The sequence below is a fragment of the Hippopotamus amphibius genome, chromosome 1 (assembly GCF_030028045.1).
Source record: "Hippopotamus amphibius kiboko isolate mHipAmp2 chromosome 1, mHipAmp2.hap2, whole genome shotgun sequence".
NCBI classification, from domain to species: Eukaryota; Metazoa; Chordata; class Mammalia; order Artiodactyla; family Hippopotamidae; genus Hippopotamus; species Hippopotamus amphibius.
The window spans coordinates 82690846-82699758 of NC_080186.1; positions in this window are offsets into that span (position 1 = coordinate 82690846).

Here is an 8913-nt window from a genome sequence, read left to right on the forward strand (position 1 = left end):
ACACTTGTGATTCTGATGCAGTCTTTTATTTTATACTAATACCAGTGCTTATTTATACTAATTAGATTGTGGAGGTCTACAGTTGTCTAAGTCTGTGTCCAGTACACAAGGAGTCCCTACTAAGTATTTTCTGGAGGAATATTGAGGGACTGACCAGTGTGCCCAGGAATAAAAATCCTTCTAGTATGCTTTTTTTTTTTTAAACCATAAACTATTCAGCCTGTTGTAACTAATGAAATCAAGTGCAATGGCCACACAAACCACATGTCTAAAGCAAAGATGGTCACAGGCACCCTGTGCCTAGAGGTGAAGGTGTTGATAATGAAGGCGGATGTTCCATGTGAGTGATGGAGGTAGGAGCCCAGTCCCACAGGAGAGTACAGTGGACAGGTGCTCCTCCTGTCAGTCATGCTTCAGTGACAGCCTGTTTAGAAGAGCACAACATCATCCATCAGACAATATTTATTGAGTACCTCCATTGTGCCAGGCATTGTTCTAAGCACAGGGGTTACATTAATGAACTTTCAGTCCACTTTCAGACTCTCTTCAACCATGGCCAAATGGCCTGGGAGAGGAAAAGAGATAATGGAAGCAGGCAGGATGGCCCAAAAGCAGGCAGGTTCCCAGCTACTGAATCTGTCTTCACCCCCTCACTGCTGGAGCACTTAGAAAGAACCACAGAGAGCCCGACAGGCCACAATGAGTACAAAGGCTCCAGATTCCAAAGTGGGCAAAACTCACCAAGCAGGTTATTAATCTTGATTCTGTGATGGTTGTAACTGAGAAACAAGGAATCAATTCAGACCACATGCTGGAAATGAATGTGAAATCCATTGCAAACATCCAAGAAGTCTGTGTTGTCATGAGGAGAGGGAACTGAGTTACAGTGACCGAAAAAAATAAACTCGAGTATATGAATATGATGTCATCCTCATTTTATGTCTAGATCAAGGTATTAAATTTCAAGCCCCAATGTGTTTATGTTATTTTAAGCACTTTGTAAGACATTTGATGACATAAACCTCTGTGCTTGACTCACCACGTACCATGACCCTACCTAGTGTCCTAACATGTGTAAGGAAACTCTCCAGAAAATTAATGGTTGGTGCAAAATCATACTATTGGCCTAAAAAATTGAATGATTGATATTGTTGTGAATAAGGAGATAATGATGGTGATGATAGTAATAAGAAGTAGCCCTCCATGGTTTACTCTGTGCTAAATACTGTCTTAATTATCTTTATATTTAGTAAGTCATTTAGTCCTCACAACAACCCTATGAGGTACTAGCACCCCTATTTTACAAATTAAAAACTGAGGCACAGAACAAAAGAAGTTCAATAAAGAATTTCTATTGGATTTTATGAAAGTCAATGTTAAGATGAAGATAAATTTAACCATACTTTTCTTAGAAAAACGTAGTGGGGCATCACTCCTCTTATTCTTCCTCTGCCTCTCTGATCTTTTTGTTGTTCCCCTGATACCCAAGGTCCCTCTTACCGCTACTGTTCCTTCTGCCTGGAATGGGCTCCCCTGCCCCATATATGTGACTTGCTCTTTGTTCCCTTCCAGTGTCCCCTCAAATGTTCCATGTCATTGACATGTTCCCTGACCACTCTGTAGAAAACAGCATTCCTATCTTTGATACTCCCTATCTTCCTTACCCTGCTTTTTTTTTTTTTTTTTACTACGATATTTTATTTGTTCAAGGACCCATCTTGCAAGCATTAAACCACACATGGGCTTTGATTCTGGGAGCCCAGATTCACATACCTAGGAAGATAAAAGCAAACTGTGCTCTGTGTATGTGGATGAAAATTAAAGGCTAGTGGTTAATCACGCTGTAGTTTTTAAGTTTCTACAGCCTAGCAGTCAGAAGTCACAGGTCCCTTAGGTCCTTCTGGATGTCGCACAGGGTGTCTGCACTTTTCCTGAGTTGGGCAACCTCATCATGCACCCTGCTTTAAATGCCATAAAGTGCCACAGCATGTATCCCTTTACTGACTTGGTATAGTTATTAGTTTATTTGTATGTTTTTCATTTCCTCTCACTAGAATGGAAATGTCAGTACCACAATGAAAGGGACTCTGCCTGTCTTGTTCACCATTGTCTCCCCAGCCCATGGAAAAGTACTTGGAATTAATCAATAAATAAAATAGTTTAGAGAAAAGAACAGTACAGCCCAAGTACTAGATTTATCTTTCAAAAAGATTAGTTTAACATTTTGAAAGTTTTCATCAAATAAGAGAGAGAACCATATTGCTTTTTTTGACAAAGATTTTGCATTAGCTGCTTATAACCAACATACCAACACATGCCAAGTATAATTACTTTACCCAGTCTTTATCTGAAAGAACCATAAATAACTCTAGAATCTTAAATTATTTCCTTCCTTCTTTAAAGTGGAGGGGTGAATATTTTCTGCTATTGTTTTTCTTTCATCTATTCCACCAAATACTGACTAGATAAGGAAACAAATACAGCTACCCCTCACCTATGTGTTCTATTCAGTGGATGACGCCATGCTTTGGAGTACATCATGTCATCTGATCCTCACAAAAACCTTTATGAGATGGGAAGATGAGATCTGTTTTCCCCAAAAGACTATCATAATTTTCAGAGTCAGAGGGTGTTAGAGCTCCTCTACTACATTCTCTTTCATTTTATATTAAAAAAAAAAAAAGAAGAAGAAGCCCAGCTTAGTTTTCCCAGAGATCACATGCTTAGTCATTGACCTGATTAGACTGGAACCAAGACCAGGACTCTTTCTACACTAATTGACAAACTAAAGTTTTAAAATGTCCATAAGTCTATGAAATTAGATCAGAGCCCCTACCTGAATCATTCTTAATTTATGTGTAAATATTTAAGCTATACTAACATGTTTAAATATGAAATTTGTTCTGCAAATTTACTCCTATTATTTTGGAGGTCTGACTTATTAAGTTACTAAAAACTGATGGCCCTTAAAAAATGGGTGGCTTAACAGGGAGCCAATGAGGAGCTTGGTTTGCTGTTGAAGTAGAAATTTGTCCTGAGGCATTTAGGAATACACGCACAAATTACCACCTTTCTTCCAGGGAGAAGGCTGGCTGGCTTCAGGAAGGAGTAGAGCCCAATGGAAACATTGCTAATCTCTTTCTTTGTCTACACACTGAACAAATATTGCTGAACCCTGAGAAACAATGCAACCACTAGGGACTTTAATGAGTGTTTATCTTTCTAACTGCATATTTATATAGGGGTGGCCGCCTGTGGCACACTTGCCAGAGGACTGGGAAGGGACTGCTTGTAAAAGTTGAAAAATATTTAGTTATATGAGCCTGTTTGAGCAACATCTCCTTCTAAGCTCATTCAAGAGGACATTACATTCCATAGCATTAGAAGAACTATTGTTACCCAATCATTTAGATATCTGGAGTTAAATGATTTTATTTTGAAACTGTCTCAACAGTTGACAATGTAGGACTTAAATTAGAAGAAATAAAATACAGGAAAAAAATCATATTATACGACTTATTAATCCTGTAATATTTGCATCTCAAAATGTCTGTAAACTTTTGTGTCAAAGACCTTGAAAAATAGTGATTGAGTATCATTGATGGATTGACATCGTTTGTCACTGATGGATTTGACATACTTATTATGCTTCATTACATTTTCAGTTTGGGATGTTCATCAGTGTAATTATATTTTCCTGGGAGCTACATGGTATTAGACTATATGAGGTCACAAGCATAGCATATATCCTACTAACCAAAAAGCTGATGAAATGCCTGTTATGTAATATCACTGAAACCATCAGCTTAGTATACACAGGGTGGAAACAGATGGAATGGCAAACAAGGTATCAAGACAGTCAGCTGCCTTGCTTAAGAGTTAGCCCAAGCTGGACTGCAAGGTGAAACCTGCTTTAGATCTTTCCTGTACATAGATGAAGACAATCCTCTTGGTTAAAATGAACAATATTAAGCTGACCTCTAATATCTTCCTTCTGGATAATAACTAAGAACCAAGAGGGAAAAAAAAGGGTTCCATTCTGGAAAAGTTATTAAAAGGTAAAACAAGCTTACCAAGAAACCAGAATCTAAGGAAATGAATAGACCAGTAGACAAGAGTCTTGATATAAACCTTGGAGTTACTTAGGGACTAAAAAATTAGAAGCATAGGATGTGGGTCAAGGAACAGTGGATTCTAGAAGGACTCTTTGAACGTGTTTCACAGAGAACTGGTATTTTAATTCACACAAGCTTTTCTTGAACACCAAGTCAGTGAAATGGAGCTGCCAATGCCAATGGCAATGCCGTATTTTTGAACCAGTGCTTCAAGTGCAATGAAAACTGGAGGGGCTTTTCATAGTTTTGTAGGTGGTAGGTGGCTTTGGTAGTGGGAGTGGGGCAGGACTATAGGGGGGAAGGAAAAAATAAAGGAGATAGTAATTACTGGGAAAATTTCCTGAGAACAAAGTACATCACTGATGCACCAGACAAAATGTTGTAGGCTGTATTTTATCCCCTCAAAATTCATGGGTTGGAGTTCTAACTTCTAGTACTTCAGAATATAACTGTATTTGGAGACAGGGTCTCCAAAGAGGTATTTAAGTTAAAATGAAGCCATTAGTGTAGGCCTTAACCCAATATGACTTGTATCCTTGTAGGAAGAGAAGATTAGGACACAGACACACACAGACCATGCGAATACAGGGAGACCAGGTCTACACCATGCAAAAATCAGAGAAGACAGCTATCTACAAGCTGAGAGACACCTCAGAAGAAATCAACCATGCCAACACCTTGATCTCAGACTTTTAGGTTCCAGAATTGTGAGAAAATACATTTCTGTTAAGCCAGCCAGTCTGTGGCACTTTGTTATGGCAGCCATAACAAACATAGAAGACAACACAATTTAAGTTCTGGGAATCAAATAATAACAATATATTCTAGTTGGACCCAAGACCATTTCCTTCCTGTACCCCATAGAAATATCAAGTCCAAGTCTAGCTGGTAGTTGCTCTTATCCAACTCTTTAAGTGGGCCATTTCTTCTTCATAATACTCGCAATGAGTCAATATCACTCCTACTCTGGGGTGTAGGCCAGGATGCAACATCATATCCATTGTAATATTATCATTAAAATCAGAAGGCAGGATGTTTATAAGCCTGGTGTTCTGTGAGTATTTTCAGTGGGAGGAGGCTGATTAGCTTCCCTCAGAGTGGAAGGAATGCCCTGGTCTCTTCATTTGTATCCAGTAGAGGAAGATTTGAGAGCGGCAATTTTAAAGACACTATTTCTACCACTGTAGATAGTATTACTGGCTAGTTACTACTGGTAATTTTATCACAGTGCTTGGTCGATAGTAAGAGCTTGATAAGTGTTAATTTATTTTTCTATTATTTTTGGCTCTATAGCATTTTACAGTGTACAAAGCTACATTATCTCAATTTATCTTTAAAATAAGTCAATCAAGTGTGAGTTATTGTCAACATTCTTATTCAGATTTCTCATAAGAAAGCTGTATCTTAATGAGGGTAAGCTATTTATCCAGATTTGCACAATAAACTAATAGCAGAGATTGAACTCAAAGCAAGCTCACCTGTCTCCTCAAGCAGGACTTTCCAATATCCCCACCAGCTCTAAATAGTCTTATCCACATTGTAAGTTTCAAATAATCCACTTTGATCAAAAAATGACATATTCTGTATTCATCAAGTATTCTAAGTAATAAAGAGCTTCAATACTTATTATATAAATTGTACCTATCCTACAAATACTGCATGAATAAATACTTTGCACATACAAATGGGCAGAAGAGGAGACTGTCCCCAAAAGCTCCTAGTAAGTTACTTCTGACAACATTGGCCTTGGTTTAGAATTCCTAAAGAATGAGTACTTTAAAAAAAAATACTTGGATACTCTGGTTTCTCTTCAGATCGAATAAATCTTTCGCCTTTTACTAAAAAAAAAAAAAAAAAAATACTTGGAAGGTACTCTTTTTTATATAAATACTGAGTTCCATCGACTAATACCCAGGGATCTATTAAGATCCAGTACTAATCTTTAGATATTCTATAGTATGTTTACTTTATAATACTTATAGTGTATTTTTTTAATTTTTATTAGATTTTAAGAAGGTTGAGCACATTTTGAAATATTTATAAGCTGTATGAATATTTAATTTTGTAAAATATATGTTTATATTCTTCTCTTGGTGTTCTATTGGTGTATTCTTTTTCTTCCTTATTAGTTCTTTATGTATAAAATTGCTTTTCTGTTTGATATTGAAAATATTTCCCTAAGTCTTTTTTTTTTGTCATTTGGCTAATTTATAGTGTTTATGTTACAGAAGTTTTAAATTTACATGCTGTGAAATCTATTGGTCTCATACTTTATGGTTTCTTCCTTGGTTTTTATGCCAAAGAGTCATTCCTCAATCTGAGATCATATACATATTAACTGTATTCTTCTTCTATTTCATATAATTTTACTTTCACATGGAATTTTTTTTTTAAGCTCTTTATTGGAATATAATTGCTTTACACTCTTGTACCAGCTTATGAAGTACACCAAAGTGAATGAGCTATATTTATACACATATCTGCATATCCCCTCCCTCCTGCGACTCCCCCTCCCCCCACCTTGGCCCTCTAAGGCATAACCCATCATCGAGTTGATCTCCCTTTGTTATACAGCAACTTCCCACTAGCTATCCATTTTACAGTTGGCAGTATATATATGTCTATGCTACTCTCTCACTTTGTCCCAGCTTCCCCTTGGCCCCCCGCCCACCCAACCCCATGTGCTCCAGTCCACTCTCTGCATCTGCATCCTTATTCTTGCCCTGTCACTGGGTTCTTCAGTATCATTTTTTTTTTTTTTAGATTCCGTATACATGAGTTAGCATACAATATTTGTTTTTCTCTTTCTGGTTTACTTTACTCTGTATGACAGGCTCTAGGTCTATCCACCTCATTGCATATAGCTCCATTTCATTCCTTTTTATAGCTGAGTAATATTCCATTGTATATATATGCCACATCTTCTTTATCTATTCGTTTGTTGATGGGCATTTAGGTTGTTTCCACGTCCTGGCTATTGTAAACAGTGCTGCAATGAACATTATGGTACATGTTTCTTTTTGAATCATGGTTTTCTCTGGGTATATGCCCAGCAATGGGATTACTGGGTCATATGGTAGTTCTATTTTCAGTTTTTTAAGGAACCTCCAAACTGTTTTCCATAGTGGCTATACCAATTTACATTCCCACCAACAGTGCAGGGAGTTCCCTTTTCTCCACACCCTCTCCAACATTTGTTGTTTCTAGATTTTGTGATGATGGCCATTCTGACCAGTGTGAGGTGATACCTCATTGTGGCTTTGACTTGCATTTCTCTAATGATTAGTGATGTTGAGCATCTTTTCATGTGTTTGTTGGCCATCTGTATGTCTTCTTTGGAGAAATGTCTATTTAGGTCTTCCGCCCATTTGTGGATTGGGTTATTTGCTTTTTTGGTATTAAGCTTCATGAGCTGCTTGCATATTTTGCAGATTTATCCTTTGTCCGTTGCTTCGTTGGCAAGTATTTTCTCCCATTCTGAGGGTTGCCTTCTAGTCTTGTTTATGGTTTCTTTCACTGTGCAAAAGCTTTTAAGTTTCATTAGATCCAATTTGTTTATTCTTAATTTTATTTCCATGATTCTAGGAGATGGGTCAAAAAGGATCTTGCTTTGATGTATGTCATAGAGTGTTCTGCTTATGTTTTCCTCTAGGAGTTTTATAGTGTCTGGCCTTACATGTAGGTCTTTAATCCATTTGGAGTTTCTTTTTGTGTATGGTGTTAGGAAGTGTTCTAATTTCATTCTTTGACATGTTGCTGTCCAGTTTTCCCAGCACCACTTATTGAAGAGGCTGTCTTTTTTCCATTGTATATTCGTGCCTCCTTTGTCAAAGATAAGGTGCCCATATGTGCGTGGGTTTACCTCTGAGTTCTCTATTCTCTTCCATTGATCTTCCTTTCTATTTTTGTGCCAGTACCATACTGTCTTGATCACTGTGGCCTTGTAGTATAGTTTGAAGTCAGGAAGCCTAATTCCACCAACTCCATCTTTCCTTCTCAAGATTGCTTTGGCTATTCAGGGTCTTTTGCATTTCCATACAAATCATAAGATTTCTTGTTCTAGTTCTGTGAAAAATGCCATTGGTAATATGATAGGGATTGTGTTGAATCTGTAAATTGCTTTGGGTAGGGCAGTCAGTTTCACAATGTTGTTTCTTCCAATCCAAGAATATGGTATGTCCCTCCATCTGTTTGTATCATCTTTGATTTCTTTCATCAGTGTCATAATTTTCTGCATACAGGTCTTTTGCCTCCTTAGGCAGGTTTATTCCTAGGTATTTTATTCTTTTTGCTGCAACGGCAGATAGGAGAGTTTCCTTAATTTCTCTTTCTGCTTTTTTGTTGTTAGTGTATAGGAATGCAAGAGATTTCTGTGCATTAATTTTGTATCCTGCTACTTTACTAAATTCATCTATCAGTGCCAGCAGTTTTCTGGTAGAGTCTTTAGGGTTTTCTATGTATAATATCATGTCATCTGCAAAGAGTGACAATTTTACTTCTTTTCCAATTTGGATTCCTTTGATTTCTTTTTCTTCTCTGCTTGCTGTGGCTAAAACTTCCAAAACTATGTTGAATAATAATGGTGAGAGTGGGCACCCTTGTCTTGTTCCTGTTCTTAGAGGGAATGCTTTCAGTTTTTCACCATTGAGAACGATGTTGGCTTTTGGCTTCTCACATATGGCTTTTATTATGTTGAGGTAATTTCCTTCTATGCCCATTTTCTGGAGAGCTTTTATCATAAATGGATGTTGAACTTTGTCAAAAGCTTTTTCTGCATCTATTGAGATGATCATATAGT